The 12,340-nt window shown below is 47.0% G+C and overlaps 1 protein-coding gene across 1 annotated transcript in view; it reads right to left on the bottom strand.

The window, feature by feature from the left end:
* The window catches only part of LOC147679864 (poly(ADP-ribose) glycohydrolase-like), a 471,979-nt gene extending 461,941 nt beyond the window's left edge, over nucleotides 1-10,038 (bottom strand). The window contains exon 1 of the mRNA XM_086943423.1: nucleotides 9,898-10,038. The gene's annotated coding sequence lies outside the window, so the exon portion shown is untranslated. The remainder of the gene's footprint in view (nucleotides 1-9,897) is intronic.
* Nucleotides 10,039-12,340: the final 2,302 nt, after the last annotated feature.

Here is a 12,340-nt window from a genome sequence, read left to right as displayed (position 1 = left end):
GTCTCAACCGAGCTGTCATCTGAGCAGAGCGCACATGCATCAGCCAGCGCCAGTCACAACAGAGACCTGGACCTCTGGTGCGATGATTAAGGTAGCATAAGAAACAAGGGTACCCCATAAAGTGAACCTGGGGTTATAGAGTATATTAGGGCAAACAATGGTTCAAGAGTGGCCTAACTAGGTCCAGAGTAACAAAAAATTTAATAGCTTTGTCATTTACAATGCCTATAGTTATAACTTTTGCAAATGTGACACCTATAGCATTTGTAATGCAACATGTTTTGTATTTACGTGACTTAGATGTATTGATATTACAAATAAAAATGGCTTTTAATTTTTTAAAATAATTAATACTTAAATAATTTATTGAATTTGTATGTCAATAGCTTAAACTTTCGTAAATAACTTTTGTGAAGATTATGTTCAGTGTTTTTTATTGTGACGAAAATCCAAGAACAGAAGTGAAATATTAACATCTTTTTGTGATTTGTAATAAAGCTTGAAAGCTTGAAAACAGCTTGAAACATTGAAAGAACATATTTGAACCAGTGATGCTGTGGTTACGCTGAGTGATGCTGGGGTGGAGCGGAGTGATGCCGAGTGATGCTGTGGGTGGTGCCGAGTGATGCTGGGGTGGAGCGGAGTGATGCTGGAGTGGTGCCGAGTGATGCTGGGGTGGTGCCGAGTGATGCTGGGGTGGTGCCGAGTGATGCTGGGGTGGTGCCGAGTGATGCTGGGGTGGTACCGAGTGATGCTGGGGTGGTGCCGAGTGATGCTGGGGTGGTGCCGAGTGATGCTGGGGTGGTGCCGAGTGATGCTGGGGTGGTGCCGAGTGATGCTGGGGTGGTGCCGAGTGATGCTGGGGTGGAGCCGAGTGATGCTGGGGTGGTGCCGAGTGATGCTGGGGTGGTGCCGAGTGATGCTGGGGTGGTGCCGAGTGATGCTGGGGTGGAGCCGAGTGATGCTGGGGTGGTGCCGAGTGATGCTGGGGTGGTGCCGAGTGATGCTGGGGTGGTGCTGAGTGATGCTGGGGTGAAGCCGAGTGATGCTGGGGTGGAGCGGAGTGATGCTGGGGTGGTACCGAGTGATGCTGGGGTGGAGCGGAGTGATGCTGGGGTGGTGCCGAGTGGTGCTGTGGTGGTGCAGAGTGGTGCTGTGGTGGTGCAGAGTGGGAGATAGGGAGAGTGAGAAAAAGGAGAGCAGGGAGAGGGAGAAGGAGGAGAGAGGAGAGAGGAGAGAGGAGAGAGGAGAGAGGAGAGAGGAGAGAGGAGAGAGGAGAGAGGGGAGAGGGGAGAGGGGAGAGGGGAGAGGGGAGAGGGGAGAGGGGAGAGGGGAGAGAGGGAGGAGAGGGAGAGGGGAGAGGGTGGTGTTTGCCTCCATCCATCTACATTAACATGGTGTTTCACACTGAACATTGGGACTATAATGTTTTAAGAAGGCCACTCTTCCAAAAAGAAAAGAAACGCTTTGTATTTGCCAGAACACAAAAGAGACCTCTCAGTGGCCGTCCACGAAAGCTCTTGTTTAGTAGACAACGTCGCAAAAATCAACCCCCTAAACCCGGTCTAGTCTGCACGCAGAGGTTCATACCTCACACAGACTTGTCAATCCTTTGAAAACCACTGCCAGAGATTTATAACATCACATTATCTCGGGCTTCAATAATGCACGAGCCGCGAGGAAGGCTTTCGCCTGCAAAATTATGATTTCTTTTTTTAATGCAAAATAAATGGGTGTATTACCACGCAGAATATTCAGCTTGAGTGTCTTGTCGCTTGCTCCCTGCAAAGGATGCCGCATTTTACATTCACTAATGCCCATTTTCAGGGAGTGATGTATATCAACAAAAGGACCTTCAACACAACAACGGCCGCTACACCAAAACGAAGAAGACCTCAGTGCCCATTTGAAGGCGGAGAGTAACAAACAAAGCAACACAATACGTATCAGGATTTCAAATAATGATCTGGCCAAAACGGTATTGTATAGAAAAAGTTCCATCACACCCAGATATTCAATAGTGCGCCCTGTGGCCTGTGGGCTACTGCCTGTGAAGCAGCCGGTGCAATGCCCGGGGCCCTGAGGGGGCATTGAACACTGATTAATGCTGTGTTTTCTACCGAATTGGGTTTGCCAATTTTCAGGTGACCACTCTTTCACAATTGCTTCTTTAAAAAAAATAAAACATCTTAAAAATTCTGATGGGTAAAAAAAGTGAGAGGCTTTTAGTGACAATTGTTTCCATTTTCTGTAATCACAACTTCAAAACATACCCCAAAGCATTTCACATAACCTTTCGTCTGGGGTCATAACAAATGGCTCAACTTTACTGTAGAAAATAACAATATGGGACTGCAAATGTAAGCAACGTACAGTGGGAGTGTTATGTTGTCAGAAAATATAGTTGCAAAAAGTAATACTGATCACCTAAATAGAATAAATAGGGGAATACTGCGGTGCATCTGAGGCCAGTAAATATAGTAGTCCAAAGTAAACCAAAAACCTAAGGCAAAGAGCTGCTAAAAGGGCTAGCATGTGTCCAGAACCAGATTACAAGGATAAAGAATGAACAGGCATATGTTACACCATAACAAAAGAGAGAAACTGAGAGGATAAAGCGCGGTGTGCAAACGGTGTGGAAATTAGAACTTGCATTTTACAGAAAGGATAGCTACTAATAGAACATACCTGAACATGAGACATGCAAGCAACCTGTGAATCATACATGTAGGTCAGGCATCAGTATGGTGAGGTCACCAGATTCCTATCAAGGGTAGACATTGCAGACAGCCTCGCAAGTAACATCAGCAATGCGGATATCGAAAATAACTCCAAGAGTAACGCTGAAGTTTGCACGTGTGACAAAGAGTACTGAAACATGGGTCTAAATTAGGAAACCGCAAATAGGAATATAACACTAGAGTGCAAAAGTGTGAATACAGAGGACACCACAAAAGAGTAGAACCAACACTGAAAAGTGCTAGTCTGAGCACGATACCAAAGTAAAAAAAAAAAAAAAAAAGGAGACACGGCCTGGCGGCCGTGAAACTGAAAGCACGGCCGGCCGGCGGTGAAAAAGCCTTTGATGCAGCAGGGGGCAATTAGGGGTGGAGAATGGCTGGGCTGAGGCAGAGCGCAAAGCCTTTCATGCAGCAGGGGGCGGAGCGGGAAAAGCTGCTGGCGGCACCAAGCTGACGATTTGATGCTGTGCACGCGCATTTTAACTCATTGCGCTTGCGCATTGAGCTAAAAGCGCACATGCACTGCATCAAATCGCCAGTCTAGTTAAACTCTGTTTAAGCCCCTATAGTCTCGCAAACTCAATGCGCATGCGCATTGACAGGCGAGACCTAAAAATATGATTAAGGTAGCAGCAATACTCAGCTAAGCCCGCACTGTGTCCAGCAAACAACTAATTAAAGGCACTAGTGTTAGCGATCTCCGACTCAGGGAATACTGGCACTTAGATGACAGAGGTGTCAGAATAAATGTCATCATGAACGTGCGAAACGCTAAGTAGTGTAAAAGTATATTTTTATTAGGCAACATTATCAACTTTTAGATTATACCTCACTCCAGGATAGGCAGCGAGAGCAGCAATTCCGTGGCCTGCCTCCACTTACGGTCGACTTTGACTTCCGGCTCGACTTTCCAACTGGTGTAGTTTCAGGTGCGAGTCGTGGCGAGAGTTAATTATTTACTTTGCTATCAAAGATGCGAGATACCAAAATATCTCTCATGGTAATATAGTACACTTCAATATTATTGTACACATTATGTAACATGTAGGCACGCCCAGCAACATTATTTAGTATACGAAAAAACAAACAAATGCGCCCGGCATTGTTGCTAATTAGGAGCAGGTCACTGGATGAAAAGAGAAATCCCACAGCTCCCGATGAATAAATAGTAGCTTCTTTACGGGCCGTGCTGAAAGCCAGAGCGGGTCACTGGATGAAAGGAGGAGCCCCCGGCGATTTAATAGTAGCTCCTTCACGTGTAGGCACGCGCTGCAACATTATTAAAGGCGATCTTTAAAGGCACACACAGTGCTTTAAGTAAAGATTTGTACGTGTAATCCCCATGCTTGCGCCAGTGGTAACCTACAAAATAAAAAAAGTTTGATCTATTGGTATTGTAAATGACATTTTTTATTTATGTTTTGTTTTTGAAAATAGCCAAATTAATAGCTTTGTCCTTTACAATGCCAATAGTTATAACTTTCGCAAATGTGACACCTATAGCATTTGTAATGCAATATGTGTTGTATTTACGTGACTTACATGTATTGATATTACAAATAACAATGGCGTTTAATTTTTTTTCAATAATTAATACTTAAATAAAAGTTATTGTAATTTATAATGGCAATAGCTTAAAGTTTTGTAAATAACTTTTATGAAGATTCTGTTCAGTGCATTTTGTTGTGACGAAAATCCAAGAACAGAAGCAAAATATTAACATCTTTTTGTTACATTTGTAATAAAGCTTGAAACATTGAGAGAACATATTTGAACCAGGTGTTGTTGAATGGTTGCACAGATTGATGCTGTGGTGGCGCCGAGTGATGTTGTGCTGGCGAACGAGTGATGCTGTGGCGTTCAGTGATGCTGTGGTAGCGCATAGTGATGTTGTGGTGCCCCTGAGTGATGCAGTGGTGGTGCGGAGTGATGCTGTATGCTATGCTATGTTTTGCTATCCTATGTTTTAATTTTGTTATGCTATGCTATCCTATGCTTTGAATTGCTATGCTATGCTATGCTGTGTTTTTTTATGCTATGTTTTGTTATGCTATGCTATGCTATGATTTGTAATCCCCTCCGCTGCGCCGGTGTGTGAGGATGAGGGAGGGTGAGGGGGTGTGAGAGTGAGGGGTGTGTGAGGGTGAGGGGGTGTGAGGGTGAGTGATGGTGAGAGGGTGAGGGTGTGAGGGTGAGAGGGTGAGTGAGGGTGTGAGGGTGAGAGGGAGGGTGAGGGAGGGTGAGGGTAAGGGTGTGTGAGGGTAAGGGTGTGTCGGTGTGAGGGTGAGGAAGTATGGGGGTGTGTGGGGTGTGAGGGGGTGTGTGGGGTGTGAGGGGGTGTGAGGGTGAGGGGTGTGTGAGGGTGAGGGTGTGTGAGTGTGAGGGGGTGTGAGTGTGAGGGGGTGTGAGGGTGGGTGAGAGGGTGGGTGAGAGTGTGTGAGGGTGAGAGGGTGTGTGAGGGTGAAAGGGTGTGTGAGGGTGAAAGGGTGTGTGAGGGTGAAAGGGTGGGTGAGGGTGAAAGGGTGGGTGAGGGTGAGAGGGTGGGTGAGGGTGAGAGGGTGGGTGAGGGCGAGAGGGTGGGTGAGGGTGAGAGGGTGGGTGAGGGTGAGAGGGGGTGGGAGGGTGAGTGAGGGTGAGGGTGTGTGAGTGTGAGGATGAGGGAGTGTGAGGGTGTGTGAGGATGAGAGGGTGTGTGAGGGTGAGGGTCCGAAGTAAATGGTGGCAGGGCAGACATCATAAGACAGAGAGAAGAGACTGCGTTGTGACTGTTGTTGGTCAGTTTCAGAATCAGGAGGGGCAGAGTCAGCACAGTCTGCGAGGGATCAACGTGTCTAGAGGCAAAGTATAGCGGATGTAACATTGCAGCTAGCAAGTCGAGTGTTTTGAAGTTGCGTGTCCCTAGAGAGATGGCAACACAGCAACAGCATTTGAGGAGCAAGGCTACTGTAAACAAGCACGGTAGGCTTTGACTTTCGTCTAGAAAGGTGCAGAGAACGCTGAACAAAACACGGCTTTCCCGCGAAATGGATGCAAAAAAATAAAAAAGCTCTCGGCATTGCTGTGGGGGAGGAGCGAGAGCGCATTCCTTAGAAGTCTGATGGGGGGCCGATGGTGTTTGATGGGCACGCGCCTGCCTCACACTCCTGCCTCACATGAACTGTACGCAATCCGCAGTTTGGTAGACTTTTCGGACTGCTTACAATAATCTCACCTATTCAATCCCTAACGGGATAGAATAGTCGAGACCTAAAAATGAAAAGCACCCCTCTCTTAATATGATGAAGATTAATGAGATCGCCCCATGAAGGGAAAGGTGTATTTCCTAGCGTAGCGCAGTAAGACGCCACTGTTTATTATTTCACTCCTACAAATACCACGTCTGTTAACAATTTCATATTCAGTAAACGTGGGCGGCACTGTGCAGATGTCTGAACGGTCAGCACTAAATTCGGTAGTGAGTCAAGGGCTCAGTTTATTAACTGGCTGCATGACTCCATACACTGCGACAGGACATTTTTCCTCAATCAAATTAAACCTCGGTTCACATATTAGGAGAATTATGCAGAGGTGTAGGTTTGGCTTACAGATGAGCTGTCGGTTGCAGAACCACATAAAGTAAACTCTAATTTTGGCAAACCCGGGCAAACATTGTGTGCCCCTGTGCCACATTCACCGTGGGGTCCAAAAAAGGTAATGGTTTAGAAGGTAAACACTAGAATTAAGCGTTTCCATTGCCCAACGGAACTTGGCGTAATACAGGTTCCCCCTCACCTCACCTTCCCAGAACATTATACCAGCTTTTTCAAAATATCTGTGTAAAAGCGCTACAAGCCATGATGCAGCCTGAGTTAACGACGTTGGCTTTAAAGGTGACGCACATTCAATCATTTTGAGGGAACAGATTTACATTTTAAAACTTGGAAGCACTGCGTGCGAATTTGTTTTTGCTAAACCCTTGTTAAAAAAGGTGCATGTTTTTAAAATAATAATCTTTGGGAAGAAGCATGGTTTTGGATTCAACTTTGACTAATGGCAACAGGGGCTACGGAAATGAAAGCCTCCTGATGGATAGGTGTGGCTGTAGAACATCCTACTTAAGTACAGGAGGCTATACCGCAATGAGAGTTTACTGGCGGTAGTAAAACGGCACACTTTACGGTTTCAGTAGTTACCACTCCAGTTATTCTCGGTTTCACATAAGAAGGAAAGTAACTCCAAGGAAGGAAAAGGACATTGAAAACAAACACTTCAGCATGCGTGCAGTAATGGTCTTCAACTCCAAACATTTGTCACTTCCGGATCCGCATGTTGATAGTAAACTTTTACAGGGAAGGGGTTTAACCCTTCAGCTGTCGTTAATCTTTTGTCATGGTAGCTTTCCCGTCAGACTCCTACAGTGCCACAGATCGAAGGACCGCCACTCATATAATAAACACGCAGCGCGCTAAATGATGGTCTTTCCTACAGCGATTCTCAGATAAGAGGGATTGCGGGGTTCAAAGGCAGCCCTCCCCGGCATATTCTTCTGTCACCTTTGTTTGTATACAGAGGGAAACAAGCATTGGCCGCGCAGCCATGAAAGTGCAAGCGATCGCGGTGCATGCTTAGCATAGCACATGGTTTCGTTTTGCGCAGGCGCTAGACGCGCTCTGTGGTGGGGGAGGGGTGAGCAAGACATAGAGGCAGAGCGAGGCGCGCGCGCGATTGAGCAAGAGGAAAGCCACATGGCGCCTCTGCTCGTACCTGTGCGCGTAACAGCACGCAGTATGCCACACATGGTAGGAATTTTAAAAGCCCACTATCTAAATGTCTCGCCAGAGCAGCGCATGCGCTGACTCAGACGAGACCTAAAAACAATGGACCGGAGGGCGTAGGGTTTCCATTACTGCCCGCCCCCCTTCCCGAGTATGGAATACATTGCTGTTGGAGATCAGGCAGACCTCCAACTACATCAGATTTAGGCAGCTTTTGAAGACTTGGGGTCAGATGTAGGTCGCCAATTACCAGTCGGTAACGGACGAATTCGGCCGTTACCGACCGGTAATTGGATTTTGAGATGTAGGGCCCTTAATTTTACAGATTCTGTAAATGTACCGATTCTGTAAAATACCGAATCGGTAATTTTACTGATTAGGTAAAACCCAGATGTAGGTAGAACTGTTCACAGTGCTACAGGCCTTCAGGATTCGGTATTTTACCACCCAATCCAATTGGGTGGTAAAATACCACATTCAGGTGTACATGCACATCTGTGCATGTACACCTGCGCCATGTGACACACAGACATGCCCTTAGGGCATGTATGTGTGCCACATGTCACACAAGCCTGTACTTGGGGTGCTAGAGGGTGTCAAAGTGACACCCCCTGCACCCTTGCAGGATTCGGTATTTACCGATTCGGTAAATACCAAATCGGTATTGCCCATTGATTCCTATGGGCTTCATGGCCCATAGGAATCAATGGGCAATACCGATTCGGTAAGAATCGGTAAATACCGAATCCTACCGATTCGGTAATTCTAAAATTAGAATTACCTACATCTGCCCCCTTCCTATTTACCGACTCTTAAATAACGAATCGGTAAAATTCGGTTTTAAGAGTCGGTAAATAGGAATTACCTACATCTGGCCCTTGGCTCTTTAAACAGGCTTACCAGTACCAATGGATTTATGACGTATCAGCTACCTAGCGCCAAGAGACCTTAAGGTGACCGTGTGCTCTAGAAATAGTCAGTAACATAAACTATGAACAAGGGAGATGTAGCACTTAGAAGCAGTGATTACAACCCTGTATCACGTTTTCATCATGTTGTGTAGTATATCGTTTTGCAGTTTGATTAAAGTGCTTTCTTTTTCCAAAGAAGATAAGCACTTTGCTGGGCATTATGTTATTGTGTCTGTTGCCTAGCTGTTGATGCGGAGGTCTTTTCCCCAACACTACAACCCCGAGAAGCCTGCAACTGCTTACCCTTGCTTCCCAGAGATTTAATGGAGCAAAGCGTTGCACTTGGTCATGTTTGCGGAGTCAAAGTATGATGAACTCCAGTGGTAAACACTTTCAACTACCACAGTTATGGCCCAGTAGCCCCTTTCTGCCATGTGTCTCCACCCGGAGGTCGGGCCTACATATTTGACATACCCTGTTACACCGGCAGATCTGATTATACCCTATGTCAAACATGAGTAGCTCATCCATTCCTGTTTTGGGTCTGTTGTTTGCAGCATTCTCAAAAGTGCAACCTGTATTTATTTGTCTTTGCAAAAGCACACTACGACTGGGTAAACTACTTGCTTAAGACATGATGAAACAAATTAAAAGCTCTGAACACTGACACACAAAATGTTGGCTGTCAAGTACTCCTGCGTCAAGTTTAATACCTTCAGCCAGAGGACCCAAGTTTCTCAGGTCAAAGCGCGAGATGCTCTGGTTTTCCAGCGCATTTTGTAACTTCGGCCACCACACTACACAATGAGGACTACAAGTCTCACAATGCAAAGAACTATGTGAACGACGCGTGGACATCGGAAATTTATGTTGTTTTCCGCCAATCCTGGCTTTTTTAGCCAACTACACTTTCAACACCTTTAAAAGTAAAAGTGAAACTACAAGCGCAAAACGCAAATATGAGTCAGCTATTAAAGGTAACATGGGAATACTGTGCAAAAACCCTGCGGCCACAGCTCTAAAATTTCCCAGCCCGAGTCAGTGGGAGAAGCAATCCAAGTTTTTATTTTGCTTCTGAAGCTCGTAAACTGGAATTTGTAAAGGGATAAACAGGACTGCTAGTACCAGAGTCATGTGAAGAAAAAAACCTGACATCATCGACTATTGCTGCAGGAACTAGGAAACAAGACTGTCGCAACTCACAGTGGACCCTTACGCATAGCATACCCTACAGAATATATATATATATATATATATATATATATATATATGTCCCTGGCTCCGTTACCCTTACACATTACCTTCAACACGCACGAGCCCTCGCATATATCCTTCGACACACGTGTGCTCGCATACCTTATCAAGGATACCCCTACCACACATATGGATCCACGAACAAAGCCCAATACAGACTGACCCCACCCACATAACCTGCAGCAAACACGACCCCATCCCCGCACTCCTTGTTATTTCCGAGGGGCGTTCACATACCTTTTTCGAAAGACGACGGCCCCCACAGGCGTCGCAGCTTCGAGACCCACTCTCTCCTGTGACGAGCCTGTCTCTTTTGATCTTCGGACTCCTTTTCCGGACTTCTTTAACTGTCTCCGTCAAAACTCTTTCAGTTTCACTTCTGTTGAAATCCCTCCCCCTTGTCACATTGGCGCGTCCGTGCCTGCTTCTCACCCGTGCGTGCTTCCGCCACGCTTTCCCGTTCCTCCTCGAGCTCCTGTCCATCGTTACCAATGATCCTTCTGTTTTCCAGACCCTGTTGTTCTTTACCTCGCCCGTTTTGCCTCCCCTCTCTTACTCCATTACCAGATTCGTGCATCTCTTTCCACTGCTTAAACCAACAAACGGTATTCCAGTCAGGCGGTTTGTTCTGAAGGGAAGCCTCTCCCTTTAGTACTTCTGGTTTTAATATTTTCATGCACCAGGTCCGACTTTCCTTCACAAAGAGCGTGGTAAAACGATTTATATATATTACCTGTTTGTTAAAGTGTTTTAGAGCGCATAGGTTTTTGGAACTGTGTTTGGAAGACTTAGGCTTTTGACAAGGATTTCGAAAATGACACACCACAGCTAAGCAAGCTGTGAGGGAGCAGGCAGTCACCGAGGACTCTTTTCTGAATGCTAAGCAAGACCGGGCATGGAAGGCTTCCTCAATAACATTGCCACATTAGTGACAGAGTAGAAGTGGAGAGAGTTATGTGTATTTGTAAAGCGCGCTATCACTCGCTAGGGTATCTTGGCGCTGAGCAGGTTTGTGTGCCTAGTCCTTCCTTTGGTGGGTTGGTTTGCCATGTCTTCAGCTTCTTGTGGACTTCAGGAAGAGAGAAGAAAGCTATGATGTGGAGTAGGAAACAGTTCCAAGCGTTAGGAGGGATTTAAGAGAATGCCCGTCTTCCTGATGTGGTTCTATGTATGGGTGGCATCCTCTTGCTCACCGAGGACGCCTCCAATGCCAAAACCAACTTCTTTCAGAACGGGGCAGGCTGAACCTCCCCAAACGAACTTGCTTCGCCCCCCACATGAGAGACCACTGGATCCCCATCCAGAAAAGATGCCAGTTCAAGATCCTCACATACGCCTAAAATCTTTCCACAACCTAAGACCTGCCTACCTCAACCATCGATTGAACTTCCAACAACCGGCTATATACTTGCGCTCCTCTTCACTCGCCCTTGCACACACCCTCTGCATCTGTCGTGGCCGCTCCTTCCCCTACATCGCTGCCAAGACCTGGGATGACCTTCCCACCGAGCTCCTTACAGATCCCTCACTGGCAGACTTCAGAAAAAGAATCAAGACCTGGCTCTTCGGAGACACACCACCCAGAAATCCCTAAGGGTGATAGTGTTGAGCTTTGCAAATGCTGCTTGATTGTATGCTCAGACGTGAGTCCCATGCTCTCCACACCACTGGAGTCAAGCTATCCTGGCTGAAGACGGCTGATAGACAGAAACCGGTCCTAGGATGCTTGATTCCGGTCCAGGAAAGACATGGCTTGGCAGTTCGGGCTGGACTGTTCCCATGAGGCACAGGGTCAAGGCTGATTTGCATATGTCTGAACTGGGGTGGTGTGGAGTGCAAAAAAACGAAGGATTTAGGCCCATATCTCTGTACTGGGGTGAATGTATGACATTGTTCTGCATTCTGTCCATCAACTGTGGTTTTTAGGTTTTGACTAGCAAATGCATGCGTACGAAGTACGCATGCGCTAGGAAAAATCTTATGATCTGTGTGTGGAGTCGGGTAACAGCCCCCTCCTCCCATTGGCTAGCTCCATAAATGGAGGCTAGCCATTGGGAGAGGGCTCTGTCCGTCAATCTCGGACCAGATTCGGGGGCGTTCCCGAGAATTTTTGGCTTTTGGCTACGTCAGCCAAAAGCCTGTTCTCGGGAACACCCCCGAATCTGGTCCGGCATTGCCGGCACCCGCCTTCCTGCTCAGGGTTGTGGGCAGATGTGTACATTTGGCCTCCGTGCATGGTGTGAGGTCGGGCACGGCCCCCGCCTCCTGTAACGCGATCCACCTGGAATGAAACGCTGAGATCTGGCCGAGAACACGCTGCGTACATGCTGGAAAGCGTGAGCAAACCCGACCAGTCTGAGTGAGCACGGCTCGTTTAAAGTGAGCGAGGGTCCCGATGGGCAGCTTCAGCTCTGCCCCTCTCTGCCGGCCCTCAACTAACAGTCTTATGCTTTTTATTATAATGTATGCCATTGCAATTTTGATTTATAATCCTCTAAACCCCTAAACTGCAAGTTCCAGAATGCAGTATAACTCTCACGGCTCTGACAGTGAAGCTGCACGAGCCAAAGCCCCGTGCACGTGCTCCTTGTTTACAGCGTGTGCTCTCCCGAAGCCGGACTCAGTCACCGCATCCCGTGTGCCGAGGCGTGTGATCTTTACAAGCGCAGCTGTGTGCTGC

The sequence above is a fragment of the Lissotriton vulgaris genome, chromosome 11, assembly GCF_964263255.1.
Source record: "Lissotriton vulgaris chromosome 11, aLisVul1.2, whole genome shotgun sequence".
NCBI lineage: Eukaryota > Metazoa > Chordata > Amphibia > Caudata > Salamandridae > Lissotriton > Lissotriton vulgaris.
Note: the sequence above shows the minus strand (reverse complement) of the source record. Positions and strands in the feature narration are given on the sequence as shown.